At 43.4% G+C, this 21,042-nt stretch overlaps 2 non-coding genes across 2 annotated transcripts; one reads left to right on the plus strand and one right to left on the minus strand.

The window, feature by feature from the left end:
* Positions 1-19,891: 19,891 nt before the first annotated feature.
* On the minus strand, positions 19,892-19,965 carry Trnat-ugu. Its single transcript has one exon. It is a non-coding gene; the product is annotated as a tRNA-Thr (tRNA).
* A 480-nt stretch (positions 19,966-20,445) lies between these two features.
* On the plus strand, positions 20,446-20,520 carry Trnat-ugu. The gene has a single exon. It is a non-coding gene; the product is annotated as a tRNA-Thr (tRNA).
* Positions 20,521-21,042: the final 522 nt, after the last annotated feature.

Consider the following 21,042-nt stretch of genomic DNA (forward strand, 5'->3'; position numbering starts at 1 on the left):
CTACCGCACTACCGCACACACTACCGCACAACCGCACACACTACCGCACAACCGCACGCACTACCGCACTACCGCACTACCGCACTACCGCACGCACTACCGCACGCACTACCGCACGCACTACCGCACGCACTACCGCACGCACTACCGCACGCACTACCGCACGCACTACCGCACACAGTACCGCACACAGTACCGCACACAGTACCGCACACAGTACCGCACACAGTACCGCACACAGTACCGCACACACACACGGCCGGCCGGAGTGGCCGAGCGGTTCTAGGCGCTTCAGTCCGGAACCGCGCAACCGCTACGGTCACAGGTTCGAATCCTGCCTCGGGCATGGATGTGTGTGATGTCCTTAGGTTAGTTAGGTTTAAGTAGTTCGAAGTTCTAGGGGACTCATGACCTCAGATGTTAAGTATCATAGTGCTCAGAGCCATTGTAACCATTTTTTTCTATCGGACAGCGCTCAAGGAACTTCCTTTTCGGATGAAAATGAGCTCCGAACACGACTCGACGAGTTCGTCGCCGCAAAACCACGTGATTTCTACAGTCGGGGAATATAAAAGTTACCGCAGCTTCGCAGACCATTGTAAACAATGAAGGAGAACATACACTACTGGCCATTAAAATTGCTACACCACGAAGATGACGTGCTACAGACGCGAAATTTAACCGACAGGACGAAGATGCTGTGATATGCAAACGATTAGCTTTTCAGAGCATTCACACAAGGTTGGCGCCGGTGGCGACACCCTACAACGTGCCGACATGAGGGAAATTTCCAACCGATTTCTAATACACAAACAGCAGTTGGCCAGCATTGCCCTGTGAAACGTTGTGATGCCGCGTGTAAGGAGGAGAAATGCGTACCATCACGTTTCCGACTTCGACAAAGGTCGGATAGTAGCCTACCGCGATTGCGGTTTATCGTATCGCGACATTGTTGCTCGCGTTGGTCGAGATCCAATGACTGTTAGCAGAATATGGAATCGGTCGGTTCAGGAGGATAATACGGAACGACGTGCTGGATCCCAACGGCCTGTATCACTAGCAATCGAGATGACAGTGATCTCATCCGCATGGCAGTAACGGATCGTGCAGCCACGTCTCGATCCCTGAGTCAACAGATTGTGACGTTTGCAAGACAACAACCATCTGCACGAACAGTTCGACAACGTTTGCAGCAGCATGGACTATCAGCTCGGAGACTGTGGCTGCGGTTACCCTTGACGCTGCATCACAGACAGGAGCATCTGCAATGGTGTACTCGACGGCGAACCTGAGTGCACGAATGGCAAAACGTCATTTTTTCGGATGAATCCAGGTTTTGTTTACAGTATCATGATGGTCGCATCCGTGTTTGGCGACATCGCGGTGAACGCACATTGGAAGCGTGTATTCGTCATCGCCAGACTGGCGTATCACCCGGCGTGATGGTATGGGGTGCCATTGGTTTCACGTATCGGTCACCTCTTGTCCGCATTGACGGCACTTTGAACAGTGGACGTTACATTTCGGATGTGTTACGACCCGTGGCTCTACCCTTCATTCGATCCCTGCGAAACCCTACATTTCAGAAGGATAATGCACGACCGCATGTTGGAGGTCCTGCACGGGCCTTTCTGGATACAGAAAATGTTCGACTGCTGCCCTGGCCAGCACATTCTCCAGATCTCTCAATTGAAAATATCTGGTCAACGGTGGCCGAGCAACTGGCTCGTCACAATACGCCAGTCACTACTCTTGATGACCTGTGGTATCGTGTTGAAGCTGCATGGGCAGCTGTACCTGTACACGCCATCCAAGCTCTGTTTGACTCAATGCCCAGGCGTATCAAGGCCGTTATTACGGCCAGAGGTGGTTGTTCTGGGTACTGATTTCTCAGGATCTATGCACCCAAATGCGTGAAAATGTAATCACATGTCAGTTCTAATATAATATATTTGTCCAATGGATATCCGTTTATCACCTGCATTTCTTCTTGGTGCAGCAATTTTAATGGCCAGTAGTGTATTATTGATGAGTAAAGTGTCTGTTACGTTTATCTGTTGTGTTTATTAAACATATGGAAAAATTCTACGAACTTACGCATCAACCTAACACATCCTGTTCCGTAAGCCATGTACTGATGTGTGGTGGTGGGCTGGGAGACATGGTACGAGGGGGGGCGGGATAGGAGATTCGAGGGAATGTTGTCATAATTGATATTTATGAAAGAGTAATACATATTTAAGGGCAATCTGTATTACCAAATATCTAGAAGAGTCACCCAGCTACAACGGCATGTTGCCGGTCTAATGGCTTCCTGGAGCAACAAACATTTTTTTTCTTTATTTCATATGATTATTAATCTAATTAAAAAATTTGAGCTATAATCTGACGTTAAAGATGTAACATAACAACTGAAGTATTGAATTTAGAAACAGTGTATACACTGAGACGACAAAAGTTGCGGGGCGCCGCCTCATATTTTGTCGTACCTACCTTTGCCCGGTGTAGTGCACAAATTTGACGTGGCATGGACTCGAGAAGTTTTTAGAAGTCCCCTGCAGATATATTCAGCCATTCTGCTTCTATGGCCGTCCATAACTGCAGAGGTGTTGCCGGTGCAGGGTTTTGCGCACGAAATGACCCACGAATCATGTCCCATAATCGGTCTAAGGGATTCATATCGGAAGGTGTGGGTGGCCGAATCATTCGCTTGAACTGTCCGGAATGTTCTTCAAACCAATCGCGAATAACTATGGCCCAGCGACATGGCGCATTGTTATCCATGAAAATTCAATCGCAGTTTGGGATCATGAAGTACATGAAAGGCAGTAGATGGTGTGAGGTTCAGTCAGACCATAGCGCCCAATGCACTCCAATTAAAGCCCAGTGCCTTGTCGACAACTTGGGTCCATGGCTCTGCGGGGTCTGCGCCACACTGCAACCCTACCATCGGCTCTTGTCAACTGAATCAGGACTCAACTGACTAGGCCACGGTTTTCCAGATGTCTAAAGTCCAACCGATATGGTCACGAGATCAGCAGAGTGCATGTGGTGCTGATAGCAAAGGCACTCGCATCGGTCACTGGCTTCCACACCCCAGTAACGGCAGATTTCGCCGCACTCTTACAACGGATACGTTCGTCGTACGTCCCACTTTGATTTGTACGGTATTTCACGCAGTGCTGTTTGTCTGTTAGCACTGACAACTCTAGACAAACACCTGTCGTTACGTTAAAACTGTGGGCCACTGCGTTGTCCACGGTGTGTGGTAATGACTGAAATTTGGTATTCTCGACACACTCTTGACACTGTGGATCTCGGGCTATTGAATTCCTTAACGATTTCTGAAACTGAATGCTTCAACTACCTTTCAGCATTCAGTGTGTTTACATTTCGCGGAGTGCGGTTGCAGCTGTAGTGGTTCTAAAGCTGTGTGTGTGGTGGTCTTCAGTCCTGAGACTGGTTTGATGCAGCTCTCCATGCTACTCTATCCTGTGCAAGCTTCTTCATCTCCCAGTACCTACTGCAACCTACATCCTTCTGAATCTGCTTAGTGTATTGATCTCTTGGTCTCCCTCTACGATTTTTACCCTCCACACTGCCCTCCAATGCTAAATTTGTGATCCCTTGATGCCTCAAAACATGTCCTACCAACCGATCCCTTCTTCTAGTCAAGTTGTGCCACAAACTTCTCTTCTCCCCAATCCTATTCAATACCTCCTCATTAGTTACGTGATCTACCCACCTTATCTTCAGCATTCTTCTGTAGCACAACATTTCGAAAGCTTCTATTCTCTTCTTGTCCAAACTGGTTATCGTCCATGTTTCACTTCCATGCATGGCTACACTCCATACAAATACTTTCAAAAACGACTTCCTGACACTTAAATCTATACTCGATGTTAACAAATTTCTCTTCTTCAGAAACGCTTTCCTTGCCATTGCCAGTCTACATTTTATATCCTCTCTACTTCGACGATCATCAGTTATTTTGCTCCCCAAATAGCAAAACTCCTTTACTACTTTAAGTGTCTCATTTCCTAATCTAATTCCCTCAGCATCACCCAACTTAATTCGACTACATTCCATAATCCTAGTTTTGCTTTTGTTGATGTTCATCTTATATCCTCCTTTCAAGACACTGTCCATTCCATTCAACTGCTCTTCCAAGTCCTTTGCTGTCTCTGACAGAATTACAATGTCATCGGCGAACCTCAAAGTTTTTATTTCCTCTCCATGGATTTTAATACCTACTCAGAATTTTTCTTTTGTTTCCTTTACTGCTTGCTCAATATACAGATTGAATAACATCGGGGAGAGGCTACAACCCTGTCTCACTCCCTTCCCAACCACTGCTTCCCTTTCATGTCCCTCGATTCTTATAACTGCCATCTGGTTTCTGTACAAATTGTAAATAGCCTTTCGCTCCCTGTATTTTACCCTTGCCATCTTCAGAATTTGAAAGAGAGTATTCCAGTTAACGTTGTCAAAAGCTTTCTCTAAGTCTACAAATGCTGGGAACGTAGGTTTGCCTTTTCTTAATCTTTCTTCTAAGATAAGTCTTAAGGTTAGTATTGCCTCACGTGTTCCAACATTTCTACAGAATCCAAACTGATCTTCCCCGAGGTCAGCTTCTACCAGTTTTTCCATTCGTCTGTAAAGAATTCGCGTTAGTATTTTGCAGCTGTGACTTATTAAACTGATAGTTCGGTAATTTTCACATCTGTCAACACCTGCTTTCTTTGGGATTGGAATTATTATATTCTTCTTGAAGTCTGTGGGTATTTCGCCTGTCTCATACATCTTGCTCACCAGATGGTAGAGTTTTGTCATGACTGGCTCTCCCAAGGCCATCAGTAGTTCTAATGGAATGTTGTCTACTCCCGGGGCCTTGTTTCGACTCAAGTCTTTCAGTGCTCTGTCAAACTCTTCACGCAATATCTTATCTCCCATTTCATTTTCATCTACATCCTCTTCCATTTCCATAATATTGTCCTCAAGTACATCGCCCTTGTATAAACCCTCTATATACTCCTTCCACCTTTCTGCCTTCCCTTCTTTGCTTAGAACTGGGTTGCCATCTGAGCTCTTGATATTCATACAAGTGGTTCTCTTCTCTCCAAAGGTCTCTTTAATTTTCCTGTAGGCAGTATCTATCTTACCCCTAGTGAGACAAGCCTCTACATCCTTACATTTGTCCTCTAGCCATCCCTGCTTAGCCATTTTGCACTTCCTGTCGATCTCATTTTTGAGACGTTTGTACGCCTTTTTGCCTGCCTGTTCTAAAGCTAAGTTCTGACAAAGTTGCTTGTACGCTGTTATTAACTTATTAAATATAGTAATTTTGAACGGTGTCTCGTGCTGTTTCTGGCGAAATAACGGTTTAATAAACTTTCGGAAACTTTCGTCCTCTGCCGGCCGCGGTGGTCTAGCGGTTCTAGGCGCTCAGTCAGGAACCGCGCGACTGCTACGGTCGCAGGTTCGAATCCTGCCTCGGTCATGGATGTGTGTGATGTCCTTAGGTTAGTTAGGTTTAAGTAGTTCTAAGTTCTAGGGGAAGCCGGTGGGCATTCTAGCGAGATCCTCTCCTGGAATGCTGAATTTGTAGCAGAAATAAGTTGATAGAGGAGCAGGAGCGTAAGATCTGTGCCCTTCACGTGCAGTTACAACGCGCAAAGGAGGAACTAGATAGGTTGAGGAGGGTGAAGGGTGGAGGTGAATGGGAGCTGGCTGTTATCAAGAAGGCAGCTAGGAGGGGGAGGTATTCAGCCAGTTGTACTTTGCGTATATGAAATAGATTTGACCAACTGTCAGAGTTGAGTGGAGAGGAGCCTCTTGTAGCTGTAGGTTTAGGCGTAGGAAACATGCAGAAGTCCTCAGCAGTTAGGAGGCCTAAGTCAGTTGCAAATTGTAACACAAAGAAGAGATTCTGCTGCTAGGTGGTTCGCATGCCAGAGGTGTTGGCCAGCAGTTGAATGAAGTGTTGGGGAGTGAGTACTAGGTCACCAGCATTGTGAAGCCTAGTGCAATATTGGCTCAGGTGACTGTTAATATAGGGGAGTTATGTAGTAATTTTACAAAAGAGGATCAGGTAGTGATTGTGGATGAAGCAGGGAATAGTCTTAATGGGGACGGGGAATACGATGCAGCTGGAGACCTGGTAAAGATAGCTACTCAGACTGGTGGTACTAATGTGCACTTCGTGCAACTGTTCCAGCATCTTGATCAGCCGCATCTTAATGCTGATGTTAGGCCTGTTAACATGGGGCTGGAGAAGGCACTGATGCCTGAGGGCATGGCTCACATTGCAGTGGTGGCAGTTGAGTCTAGCGATAGATCGGGTTTCACTAGGCGTGGCCTGCGCCTCCACAGGTATGGGAAGGGAAGGTTGGCAAAGCTTGTGTAGTGGATGGTGGTGGGATCATTCACGGAAAAATTCCGGTAGTAGTTAGTGTTAGAGCTGCACCGTTTTTAGGTAGTAGTCAGCTGATAGGTATCCCTGCCTAAAGGAAGTCCCTCTAATAACCGAATCACCTTCAGAGCTGGTCAGGTATCCAAGTAGAGAAGGAATTAGCATATTTTATTAAAATATAAGAGGTGTTAGAGACAAACTTAGTGAACTGCTTATAGACGTTGACTCCGACATTATTGGTATATTGGAGCACCACTTGAACAATTTGACAGTTTAGAGGCTTCCTTTACCAGGACACTGGCTGTTTTTCAATAAGTTCCTTGAGTGGTTGAGGAGTGGCTATGTACCTAAAAAACCAGTACTCCATTTGAGTCCGTAGACATATCATGGCACTGCACTGAATGAAGTGCAGAGACATTTGAATTTGGTGAAACTAAACTTCTAATTTTTGTTGTTTATAGACCCCCTAATTCTGACAGAGCATTTCTGCTCAAGTTAGAGGGGTTTCTTGGTTCACTTCATAGGAATTACCAGATATTAGTTACGTCTGGTAACTTCAATATTAATTTTGTATATGATTTTGTAAGAAAAAGGACGTTCGAAGATCTGTTAAATTCAAATGATCTGATGCAGACTGTTTTTTACAACTAGGGTGCAGGGGAACAGTAGCACAGCCATAGACAATACTTTTATTCATTCTTCATTAGTAGATGGGCGTTCTATTAGCATAAACGTGAATGGCCTTTCAGACCATGATGCACAAATTTTGACATTAAAAGAACACTAAAACCAATGTTATATATAATTACGAACTATGTAGAAACGCTAATCTAGCGGTAATAGAGTGTTTTTTAAATCTTGTCAAGGAAGAAGAGTGGCACGATATTTATAGTGCCGATAACATACAGACAAATGTAATGCGTTCCTTAACACATTTCTCGTGCTCTTTGAGAGTTGCTTACATTAGAACGTTCTAAACAGGGCAAAAGGCAGTCTGAGTGGCTGACTAGTGGAATGAGGATATCACGTAGAACAAAGTGGGGATTGTATCAAAATGTTAGAAGTAGTCACAATCAGCATACAGTAGCCCATTCCAAACAGTATTGTAAGGTGCTTAAAAATGTTATTAGGAAGGCAAAGAGTATGTGGTCCGAAAATAGAATAGCTAATTCAGAGGATAAAATTAAAACCATATGGTCATTTGTGAAGGAAGCATCTGTCAGCAGCACAAGGCCGAGGATATGAAGTCAGTTTGTAGAAAAATATTTCTGGTACTGATAAGCCAGATATATGTACAGTATTTAACAATCATTTTCTGAGCATTGCTGGTGAACTAAATAAAAACTTAATTTCTACAGGGAATCATATAACTCTTGGAAAACACCTTTCTGACACTGAGGTCTGAAATACTCCCGTTTGGTAATGACAAGGGGGAAATTGTCTCAATAATTAAATCACTCAAGACTAAGTACTCTCATGGATATGGTGGAGTGGCTAGCAGACTGTTCAAGTACTGTGCTGCACATGTTAGCCCTGTACTCAGCCATATTTGTAATTTTTCCTTTAAGAATCGTCAGTTTCACTAACGATTAAATCATCATCATCATCATCATCATCATCATCATCATCATTTGAGACTGATTATGCCTTTCAGCGTTCAGTCTGGAGCATAGCCCCCCTTATACAGTTCCTCCATGATCCCCTATTCAGTGCTAACATTGGTGCCTCTTCTGATGTTAAACCTATTACTTCAAAATCATTCTTAACCGAATCCAGGTACCTTCTCCTCGGTCTGCCCCGACTCCTCCTACCCTCTACTGCTGAATCCATGAGTCTCTTGGGTAACCTTGCTTCTCCCATGCGTGTAACATGACCCCACCATCTAAGCCTGTTCGCCCTGACTGCTACATCTATAGAGTTCATTCACAGTTTTTCTTTGATTTCCTCATTGTGGACACCCTCCTGCCATTGTTCCCATCTACTAGTAACTGCAATCATCCTAGCTACTTTCATATTCGTAGCCTCAACCTTGTTGATAAGGTAACCTGAATCCACCCAGCTTTCGCTCCCATACAACAAAGTTGGTCGAAAGATCGAACGGTGCACAGATAACTTAGTCTTGGTACTGACTTCCTTCTTGCAGAAGAGAGTAGATCGTAGCTGAGCGCTCACTGCATTGGCTTTGCTACACATCGCTTCCAGTTCTTTCACTATGTTGCCATCCTGTGAGAATATGCATCCTAAGTACTTGAAACCGTCCACCTGTTCTAACTTTGTTCCTCCTATTTGGCACTCAATCCGTTTATATTTCTTTCCCACTGACATTACTTTCGTTTTGGAGATGCTAATCTTCATACCATAGTCCTTACATTTCTGATCTAGCTCTGAAATATTACTTTGCAAACTTTCAATCGAACCTGCCATCACAACTAACTCATCCGCATATGCAAGACTGCTTATTTTGTGTTCACATATCTTAATCTCACCCAGCCAGTCTATTGTTTTCAACATATGATCCATAAATAATATGAACAAGAGTGGAGACAAGTTGCAGCCTTGTCTTACCTCTGAAACTACTCTGAACCATGAACTCAATTTACCGTCAACTCTAACTGCTGCCTGACTATCCATGTAAAGACCTTTAATTGCTTGCAAATGTTTGCCTCCTATTCCATAATCTTGTAGAGCAGACAATAACTTCCTCCTAGGAACCCCGGTCATATGCCTTTTCTAGATCTATAAAGCATAGATACAATTCCCTGTTCCACTCATAACACTTCTCCATTATTTGCCGTAAGCTAAAGATCTGGTCCTGACAACCTCTAAGAGGCCTAAACCCACACTGATTTTCATCCAATTGGTCCTCAACTAATACTCGCACTTTCTTTTCAACAATACCTGAGAAGATTTTACCCACAACACTTATTAAGGAGATACCTCTGTAGTTGTTACAATCTTTTCTGTTTCCATGTTTAAAGATTGGTGTGATTACTGCTTTTGTCCAGTCTGATGGAACCTGTCCCGACTCCCAGGCCATTTCAATTATCCTGTGTAGCCATTTAAGACCTGACATTTCACTGTATTTGATGAGTTCCGACTTAATTTCATCCACCCCAGCCGCTTTATTGCACTGCAATCTATTGACCATTTTTTCCACTTCCTCAAATGTGATCCTATTTCCATCATCATTCCTATCCCATTCTACCTCGAAATCTGAAACATTACTGATCGCATTTTCACCTACATTGAGCAACTCTTCAAGATATTCCCTCCATCTGCCCAAGGCATCCGCAGGATTCACCAGCAGTTTTCCTGACCTGTCCAAAATACTTGTCATTTCCTTCTTACCTCCCTTTCGAAGACTGCTAATTACACTCCAGAATGGTTTTCCAGCAGCTTGACCCATAGTCTCCAACCTGTTTCCAAAGTCTTCCCACGATTTCTTCTTGGATGCTGCAATTATCTGTTTGGCTTTGTTTCTTTCTTCAACATAATTTCTCTGTCTACCTGGGTTCTGGTATGTAGCCATTTTTGATACGCCTTCTTTTTCCTTTTACAGGCTGCCTTGACTGTATCATTCCACCAAGCTGTTTGCTTCATCCTACTTTTACACACTACTGTTCAAAGACATTCTTTAGCCACTTCTAGTACTGTGTCCCTGTACCTTGTCCATTCCTTTTCCAATGACTGTAATTGACTACATTCAACTAACTGATACCTTTCTGAGATCGCTGTTATGTACTTGTGCTTGATTTCCTTATCCTGAAGTTTCTCCACTCTTATCCTCCTACATATGGACCTGACCTCCTGCACTTTTGGCCTCACAATACCAATTTCACTGCAGATTACATAATGATCAGCCTCATCAAAGAATACCCTGAACACACGTGTGTCCCTCACAGCCTTCCTGAATTCCTGATCTGTTATTATATAGTCAATGACACATCTGGTTCCCCTGCCTTCCCAAGTATACCGGTGAATGTTCTTATGTTTAAAAAAAGGAGTTTGTGATTACTAAGCCCATACTGGCACAGAAATCTAAGAGTTGTTTCCCGTTCCTGTTGGCCTCCATATCCTCTCCAAATTTACCCATAACCTTTTCATACGCTCCTGTTCGATTTCCAATCCTGGCGTTAAAATCACCCATGAGCAGAACACTGTCCTTGTCCTTTACTCTAACAACTACATCACTGAGTGCCTCATAAAAACTATCCATCTTATCTTGATCTGTCCCTTCACAACGCGAATATACTGACACAATCCTAATTTTCTTGCTAGACACTGTCAAATCTATCCACATCAGTCGTTCGTTTACATACCTTATTGCAACTACGCTGGGTTCCATTTCTTTCCTGATGTAAAGCCCTACACTCCATTGTGCTATTCCTGCTTTGACTCCTGACAGGTAGACCTTGTATTCTCCCACTACCTCTTCTTTCTCACCCCTTACCCGAATGTCACTAACAGCTAAAACGTCCAGCCCCATCTTACTTGCAGCCTCAGCCAGCTCTACCTTCTTCCCAGAGTAGCCCCCATTGATATTAATAGTTCCCCATCTCATTACCATTTGTTTGCCATGTCGTATCTTAGGAGTCCCTGGTTTGTCAGTTAGAGGTGGGACTCCGTCACCTCCAAAGGTCCGAGGCATTTTGCTCTGATTGTTGCCAGCATCATATTTAAAGTACCAGGGAAGCAGGTTGCTAGCCTTACTTGCCCCGAATCCCATTGGGTTTTACCCCTAACGGCTGAGGGTTTAACCGAAGTACGCAGTAATAAAGACGCTTTATAAAAAGGGAGAAATGGATAATGTAGATAATTTTAGACCTATTTCTATGCCATCATGTTTGCTATAGTTGAAAAGTCTGTGTATGTAAGGACAATTCATCATTTTATTTCACATAATTTGTTATCTGCATTAACCAAGAAGTTTCTAACGCTAGGCATATTTTTTGATTTAACTAAGACATTGATTGTGCTGATCACAAAATATTGCTCCAGAAGTTAGACCATTATGGAATATGGAGAGTAGCTCACACTTGGTTCGCCTCCTACTTTAACAACAGACAGCAAAAAATAAGAATTCACAGTGCTAAGAATGGCTGTGATGTGGCCTCTGAGTGAGGCACAGTCAAATGGAGGTTGCCCCAGGGATCAGTGTTGGGGCAACTCTTGTTCCTTATTTGTGTAAATGATATGCACTCTAGTATTACAGGTAATTTAAAATATTTCTGTTTGCTGATGACACTAGGTTGGTAGTAAAGGATGTTTTGTGCAACAGCGGTTCTGTTTCAAATATTGTTGTTGTTGTTGTTGTGGTCTTCAGTCCAGAGACTGGTTTGATGCAGCTCTCCATGCTACTCTATCCTGTGCAAGCTTCATCATCTCCCAGTACCTACTGCAGCCTACAGCCTTCGGAATCTGCTTAGTGTATTCATCTCTTGGTCTCCCTCTACGAGACGAAAATTTAATAGTCATGGGTGACTGGAATTCGAGAGTAGGAAAAGGAAGAGAAGGAAACGTAGTAGGTGAATATGGGTTGGGGCTATTGAAATGAAAGAGGAAGCCGCCTGGTAGAATTTTGTACACAGAATAACTTAATCATAGCTAACACTTGGTTCAAGAATCATGAAAGAAGGTTGTATACATGGAAGAATCCTGGAGATACTAGAAGGTATCAGATAGATTATATAATGGTAAGACAGAGATTTAGCAACCAGGTTTTAAATTGTAAGAAATTTCCAGGGGCAGATGTGGACTCTGACGACAATCTATTGGTTATGAATTGTAGATTAAAACTGAAGAAACTGCAAAAAGGTAGGAATTTAAGGGGATGGGACCTGGATAAACTGAAAGAACCAGAGGTTGTACAGAGTTTCAGGGAGAGCATAAGGGAACAATTGACAGCAATGGGGGAAAGAAATACAGTACAAGAAGAATGGGTAGCTCTGAGGGATGAAGTAGTGAAGGCAGCAGAGGATCAAGTAGGTAAAAAGACGAGGGCTAGTAGAAATCCTTGGGTAGCAGAAGAGATACTGAATTTAATTGAAAAAAGGAGAAAATACAAAAATGCAGCAAGTGAAGCAGGCAAAAAGGAATACAAACGTCTCAAAAATGAGACCGACAGGAAGTGTAAAATGGCTAAGCAGGGATGGTTAGAGGACAAATGTAAAGATGTAGAGGCTTATCTCATGAGGGGTAAGATAGATACTGCCTACAGAAAAATTAAAGAGATCTTTGGAGAAAAGAGAACCACTTGTATGAATATCAAGAGCCCAGATGGAAACCCAGTTCTAAGTAAAGAAGGGAAAGCAGAAAGGTGGAAGGCGTATACAGAAGGTCTATACAGGGGTGATGTTCTTGAGGACAATATTATGGAAATAGAAGAGGCAGTAGATGAAGATGAAATGGGAGATATGATACTTAGTGAAGAGTTCGACAAAGTACTGAAAGACATAAGTTGAAACAAGGCCCCGGGAGTAGACAGCATTACATTAGAACTACTGACAGCCTTGGGAGAGCCAGGCCTAACAAAACTCTACCATCTGGTGAGCAAGATGTATCAGACAGGCGAAATACCCTCAGACTTCAAGAAGAATATAATAATTCCAATCACAAAGAAAGCAGGTGTTGACAGATGTGAAAATTACCGAACTATCAGTTTAATGAGTCACAGCTGCAAAATACTAACACGAGATCTTTACAGACGAACGGAAAAACTGGTAGAAGCCGACCTTGGGGAAGATCAGTTTGGATTCCGTAGAAATGTTGGAACACTTGAGGCAATACTGACCTTACGACTTATCTTAGAACAAAGATTAAGGAAAGGCAAACCTAGGTTTCTAGCATTTGTAGACTTAGAGAAAGCTTTTGACAATGTTGACTGGAATACTCTCTTTCAAATTCTAAAGGAGGCAGGGGCAAAATACAGGGAGCGAAAGCCTATTTACAATTTGTACAAAAATCAGATGGCAGTTATAAGAATCGAGGGGCATGGAAGGTAAGCAGTAGTTGGGAAGGGAGTGAAACAGGGTTGTAGCCTCTCCCCGATGTTATTCAATCTCTACATTGAGCAAGTAGTGCAGGAAACAAAAGAAAAATTCTGAGTAGGTATTAAAATCCATGGAGAAGAAATAAAAACGTTAAGGTTCGCCGATGACATTTTAATTCTGTCAGAGACAGCAAAGGACTTGGAAGAGCAGTTGAACGGAATGGACAGTGTCTTGAAAGGAGGATATCAGATGAACATCAGCAAAAGCAAAACGAGGATAATGGAATGTAGTCGAATTAAGTCGGGGTGATCCTGAGGGAATTAGATTAGGAAATGAGACACGTAAAGTAGTGAAGGAGTTTAACTGTTTGGGGAGCAAAATAACTGATGATGGTCGAAGTAGAGAGGATATAAAATGTACTGGCAATGGCAAGGAAAACGTTCGTGAAGAAGAGAAATTTGTTAACATCTAGTATAGATTTAAATGTCAGGAAGTCGTTTCTGAAAGTATTTGTATGGAGTGTAGCCATGTATGGAAGTGAAACATGAACGATAAATAGTTTGGACAAGAAGGGAAGAGAAGCTTTTGAAATGTGGTGCTACAGAAGAATGCTGAAGATTAGATGGGTAGATCACATAACTAATAAGGAGGTATTGAATAGAATTGGGGAGAAGAGGAGTTTGTGGCACAACTTGACTAGAAGAAGGGATCGGTTGGTAGGACATGTTCTGAGGCATCAAGGGATCACCAATTTGGTTGGTACTGGAGGGCAGCGTGGAGGGTAAAACCGTAGAGGGAGACCTGTTTCAAATAGTGCCGTCCATAACAGAAGTTCATGGCTTGTACAAAAGTAGACTAATGGTAAATCACAGTAAGACCCAATTTTTACAGTTTTTAACACACACTTTAACAAAAAACATCGTTTTAATTTCACAGAATGGGCATATATTAGTAACACTGAACATTTCAAACATCTATGTGATCACATAGTAGAAAACTGTCGTGGATAACCCACGTTCAGGATCTTGTTCAAAGACTTAGTGCTGCCATTTTTACTATTCGAACGGTATCTGAAGTAGTGATAGTTCGACACGAATTGTAGCGTACTTTGCTTATTTTCATTCGCTTATGTCGTATGGTGTTATATTTTTGGGTAACTCTTCCCATTCTTAAAAGATATTTTTGGCTCAGAAACCAGCAGTTCGGGCAGTAAGTGGTGTAACTTCCCGAATCTCTTGTCGACCACTGTTCATAGCCCTGGGTATTCTGACATTGGTCTCTCATTATATATATTCTTTACCGTATTTGTTGTTGACAGTGTCAGCTTATTTCGAAAAATTAGCAGCTTTCACTCAGTTAATACCAGGCAGAAATCCAATCTCCATTTGGATTGGACTTCCTTAACTCTTGTGCACAAACGTGTGCAGCATACTGCTGCATCCATTTTCAATAAGCTACTACAAGAATTCAAGAATATTACAGTAATCCACGGGATTTCAGATCGAAACTGAGGAGTTTCCTCATGGCTCATTCCTTCTATCCTGTCGAGGAGTGCCTTGAAAAATTAAGCTGATTCCTATGTTATACTGCTGATTGCGTCAACATGAACTTATAGCTTGCCATTTTTTGGGATCATAAACATTTTATTTTATCTGTTATTACTTTTATGATTAAATTTCATGTCTTACGGAACTAGACGTGTAAAATAAAAATAAAAAAGAAACTGAAAGTCTGGTAACTGCTGTCTTGCGGCCATGCTCCGCCAGTGCACTGTTCTTTTATATTCTTACATTGTCTACTAGATATTACAACCATATCTGTATGTGCACTTTGCTGTCCCATGACTTTTGTCACCCCAACGTATATTTTGAGACAAACTAACAGCCCGCATCTCGTGGTCGTGCGGTAGCGTTCTCGCTTCCCACGCCCGGGTTCCCGGGTTCGATTCCCGGCGGGGTCAGGGATTTTCTCTGCCTCGTGATGGCTGGGTATTGTGTGATGTCCTTAGGTTAGTTAGGTTTAAGTAGTTCTAAGTTCTAGGGGACTGATGACCATAGAAGTTAAGTCCCATAGTGCTCAGAGCCATTTGAACCATTTTTTGAACAAACTAACTCAGGGCGCACAAATTATCTAGACTAGATTCGTCCTCTACTTGAGGATGAAGGCACTTAACGTCATCACATAACTGCATAACATCTCGAATCATTTTTCGTTGGCACTCAATACAAAAGATTACTTACCACGTCTTCGCTGTTCATTCAGTAAAACTTCTGCATCAATCACGTCGTTTTCTGTACTAAAAACTACTGTTCGCAACACCTCTGCAGACAGTATTCACATATGTCACTGAATATAGTCGAAAAATTATATAATTGTACGATACATAGTTCAGGAGATGTGCCGCCATAAACACGGAAGTTAGATTCTTTAAAGAAATGTGGCTGGCCTAGACGCTACAATACATAGTAATTTAAGTAAATATCTAAGTTAATGCACTGTGCTAGCATATCCACTTTTGAGTGTATTTCCGCAGTTTTCACGTGTATAAAAGTTACTCGAACTTGGACTAGATAATTCGTGAGCCCACTTCTTACAGCATGTACCCGGGATCCATTCTCCCTCCGCTTTACCGTTATTAACGACTCTATCTGGCCTATGGACTGATGAACGCCCATTACCCTTATGTTACAAATTTCGTGAGTTTGAGAATCATGTCCTCAGAGAACGTTGTCAAATCATCGAAAAAAGTTGCCACATTCGTACAGTGAAAGCTAGAAGCTCGTGCTAAGTCGGTCGCCTCTGGTTTTCGTAACGAAAGACTTGCTTGTTTTCATTTATTTGTTTACGAGCCATTTATATCTACCTCAAGATTTCAAGGACCTAACACAATTTTTACGAACATATCACAAGCCATAGTTTTCATTTCCTGTGGCGTTAAACCGAAGTAAACATCGGATGCTTTAAGAACATACTGCTTTAATTCCCTCTCGTAATCGTCAGACATGATTCTTTTCTGTTTTCAAAACGGCCAACAGCGGTGGAAAGCTGAACTTCCTTCCATTCTCGTGAATTTTCTCAGAATACTTTGCAAAAGTTTGGCAAATGATTTGATAATCATCTAAAGCTCTATGAACTGAATATTCACCTTTTTTACACATTCTCAATGCTGCAAGCATCATGTCTGGAGCAACTTCTTCTCAGTTGATATTTTTTAATAATATCTCAATATCTTTACCTGAAACTAGCCAAGAAACTAGTAACACGTTGCGTGGATAGGTTGTCACATGTGGCAACCGTCCATGTAATTTTTGCAATAACCGACCCACAACAGACATCTCAGATAAAAACCAAGCTGGGAAAATAAACGTTGAACCTAATCTCGATGCTGATACAAAATAAGATTGTGCAAAAACAGAAGAATATTAATCAAATGCAGAATACTGTCGCCGGAAACTTGTGAGGGTACGATATTTTCCAGCCAACGTTTGGAAATAAACAATTTTGTTAAATGGAAGTGGAATCTCGTACTAATTGTGAATGTAAGTGAACAAGCTTTAGTGGAAGAATCATATACGCTGTTGTTATGTAGAATAATCGTTCAGAATATGAAGATATAATTATTACGTAAGAAGATTTATTAGGGGACAAGTCCGGTTTTGTGCATTTTATTATTTGCGTGAGGTGTTCCGCCTGATCTCCGTGCCGTTCCAAGATGGTTGGAGACGTACGTCGAGTCTTGACAGGCAAAGAAGTCAAAGGCGGCAAAGAGTCTTCTGCACTAGGCATGCTGTCAAGAAATACCAATGTCCAGAAGCTTATATCAATAATGTATTATGTATGAATTTAAAATGCGCTTGTTATTCGTTACCCACAGGATCTCACGTAACGCAATACCCATCATCTAATATGTGTTGTACACTACTGGCCATTATAATTGCTACACCACGAAGATGACGTGCTACAGACGCGAAATCTAACCGACAGGAAGATTATGCTGTGATATGCAAATGATTAGCTTTTCAGAGCATTCACCCTAGGCTGGCGATGGTGGCGACACCTACAAACTGCTGACATGAGGAAAGTTTCCAACCGATTTCTGATACACAAACAGCAGTTGACAGGCGTTGCCTGGTGAAACGTTGTTGTGACGCCTCGTGTAAGGAGGAGAAATGTGTACCATCACGTTTCCGACTTTGATAAAGGTCGGATTGTAGCCTATCGCGATTGCGGTTTATCGTATCGCGACACTGCTGCTCGCGTTGGTCGAGATCCAATGACTGTTAGCAGAATATGGAATCGGTGGGTTCAGGAGGGTAATACGGAACGCCGTGCTGGATCCCAACGGCCTCGTATCACTAGCAGTCGAGATGACAGGCATCTTATCCGCATGGCTGTAACGGATCGTACAGCTACGTCTCGATCCCTGAGTCAACAGATGGGGATGTTTGCAAGACAACAACCATCTGCACGAACAGTTCGACGTAGTTTGCAGCAGCATGGACTATCAGCTCGGAGACCATGGCTGCGGTTACCCCTAACGCTGCATCACAGACAAGAGCGCCTGCGCCGGCCGAAGTGGCCGTGCGGTTAAAGGCGCTGCAGTCTGGAACCGCAAGACCGCTACGGTCGCAGGTTCGAATCCTGCCTCGGGCATGGATGTTTGTGATGTCCTTAGGTTAGTTAGGTTTAACTAGTTCTAAGTTCTAGGGGACTAATGACCTCAGCAGTTGAGTCCCATAGTGCTCAGAGCCATTTGAACCAAGAGCGCCTGCGATGGTGTACTCGACGACGAACCTGAGTGCACGAATGGCAAAACGTCATTTTTTCGGATGAATCCAGGTTCTGTTTACAGCATCATGATGGTCGCATCCGTGTTTGGCGACATCGCGGTGAACGCACATTGGACGCGTGTATTCGTCATCGCCATACTGGCGTATCACCTGGCGTGATGATGGTATGGGGTGCCATTGGTTACACGTCTCGGTCACTTCTGTTCGCATTGACGGCACTTTGAACAGTGGATGTTACATTTCAGATGTGTTACGACCCGTGGTTCTACCCATCATCCGATCTCTGCGAAACCCTAAATTTCAGCAGGATAATGCACGACCGCATGTTGCAGGTCCTGTACGGGCCTTTCTGGATACAGAAAATGTTCGACTGCTGCCATGGCCAGCACATTCTCCAGATCTCTCTCACCAATTGAAAACGTCTGGTCAATGGTGGAGGAGCAACTAGCGCGTCACAATACGCCAGTCACTACTCTTGACGAACTGTGGTATCGTGTTGAAGCTGCATGGGCAGCTGTACCTGTACAGGCCATCCAAGCTCTGTTTGACTCAATGCCCAGGCGTATCATGGCCGTTATTACGGCCAGAGGTGGTTGTTCTGGGTACTGATTTCTCAGGATCTATGCACCCAGATTGCGTGAAAATGTAATCACATGTCAGTTCTAGTATAATATATTTGTCCAATGAATACCCGTTTATCATCTGCATTTCTCCTTGGTGTAGCAATTTTGATGGCCAGTAGTGTATTTAAAGACGCAATAAAAGCCTTAAAAGATGTGAGTTGGCAAGTCCTGGTTTGTTGTAAAAAATTAAGTTATGCTACAGATAAGAAGAATATTTAACAATTCAGGGGTTCGCCGGCTACTGCGAGCTGAAGATCACAACGAGGCAAGTTAAAATACAAACGAACCCTCGCAAACCAGTAACTGCCTGCACCGTGTTGAGAACGTCGTCATCGAGTTGCGGTTTCAGTCTCGAACGGTAGGAAGCAGCAGCGGCTAAGAAGTTAGATTTCAGACAGCGTACTAGTGTGGAAACCTGCTGAGGTATCGCTTTGATTTCTCTCCCTACCCTATCCTGCAGGGGAATGAATGAGGGACGTCGTCTGGTAAGCACCATATGAGCCAGTTTCTCTGAGACTCATGTTCTCGCCATGGTCACTGCACCAGACGTAAGTGGGTGTGTGTAATACGTCGCCCAAAATCATCTTGAAACTTCCTCTCGCTGAATTCTGCAATATGCCTCTCGGTGACGTGAAACACCTCTCTTGTAGCGTCTGCCACATGAGTTTGTTCAGCTCCTCTTTAACACTCTCGCTCCGATTGAACACCTCTTCGCGTGTTCTCGGCAGTGTGGAACTAAATGTACACTTCTACACGTGGCTCCCCGGTATCGCTCACTTGTTGGCCCTAGTGAGGAATATGAACGACCTTGAAGTAATGCAAATTAATAAACATATGGCTACTTGCCCAAACCTAGTACTCAGTGATCAGACCAATTCCCTTGCTCACTGCATCTAAACTTAGATACTGTAAATAAAACCATCCAGACTATATATATGAAGACAGTAACTTGTTCTCGAAAGAACAGTTACTGTTGATGACCGTGCAGCTTTTCCCTGGAATAAATATGACTAACTGACAACCTCAGCTGCCGACAGGTGTTGTTGTTATACCTCGATGTGGACAGCTGAAAATGTGTGCCCCGGCCGGGACTCGAACCCGGGATCTCCTGCTTACAGGGCAGACGCTCTATCCATCTGAGCCAACGAGGACACAGATGAACAGCGCGACTGCAGGGACTTATCCCTTGCACGCTTCCCGTGAGACTCACATTCCCAACTGTCCACACATTTTCAGCTGTCCACATCGAGGTATAACAACACCTGTCGGCAGCTGAGGTTGTCAGTTAGTCATCATTTATTCCAGGGAAAAGCTGCACGGTCATCAGCAGTAACTGTTCTTTCGAGAACAAGTTACTGTCTTCATATATATATATATATATATATATATATATATATATATATATATATATATATATATAGTTAAAGGCTACCCAGCCATTGACCTTCGTTTGTGCGAATGCGCACAGGTTGCCCAAACTCTTACGGGAATCGCCAACGCGTCCGCGAGTAATGAGTGAGTGGGCAAATGTCTATAAGGTACAATACATATGTAGAATTGTGGACAGTTGGGAATGTGAGTCTCACGGGAAGCGTGCAAGGGTAAGTCCCTGCAGACGCACTATCATCTGTGCCCGCGGTGGCTCAGATGGATAGAGCGTCTGCCATGTAAGCAGGAGATCCCGGGTTCGAGTCCTGGTCGGGGCACGCATTTTCAACATGTCCCCAATGAAGTAGATCAACGCCTGCTTGCAGCTAGGGTGTCCATTTAATTATCATTTCATTTCTAGCAAAGCTGCATGGTCATCCACGGTAACTGTTCTTTCGGGAACAGATGCTACAGTCATATATAGTTAAAATATGGCTTCTCGGCCATTGACCTTCTTGTGCGAACGCACATGCTATGCCCGAACTCGTACGGGACTTGGTAGATTAATCTGCCACGAGTAATGAGTATGATGGGCAAACATCTATTAGGCGCACTACGAATGTAGTGGTGTGGACATGTTGGGAATGTGGATCTCACGGGGAGCGTGCAAGGGATAAGTCCCTGCAGTCGCGCTATTCATCTGTGTCCTCGGTGGCTCAGATGGATAGAGCGTCTGCCATGTAAGCAGGAGATCCCGGGTTCGAGTCCGGTCGGGGCACACATTTTCAGCTGTCCACATCGAGGTATAACAACAACACCTGTCGGCAGCTGAGGTTGTCAGTCATCAAAACCATCCAGAT

This window comes from Schistocerca americana, chromosome 9 (assembly GCF_021461395.2).
Source record: "Schistocerca americana isolate TAMUIC-IGC-003095 chromosome 9, iqSchAmer2.1, whole genome shotgun sequence".
Taxonomy (NCBI): Eukaryota; Metazoa; Arthropoda; class Insecta; order Orthoptera; family Acrididae; genus Schistocerca; species Schistocerca americana.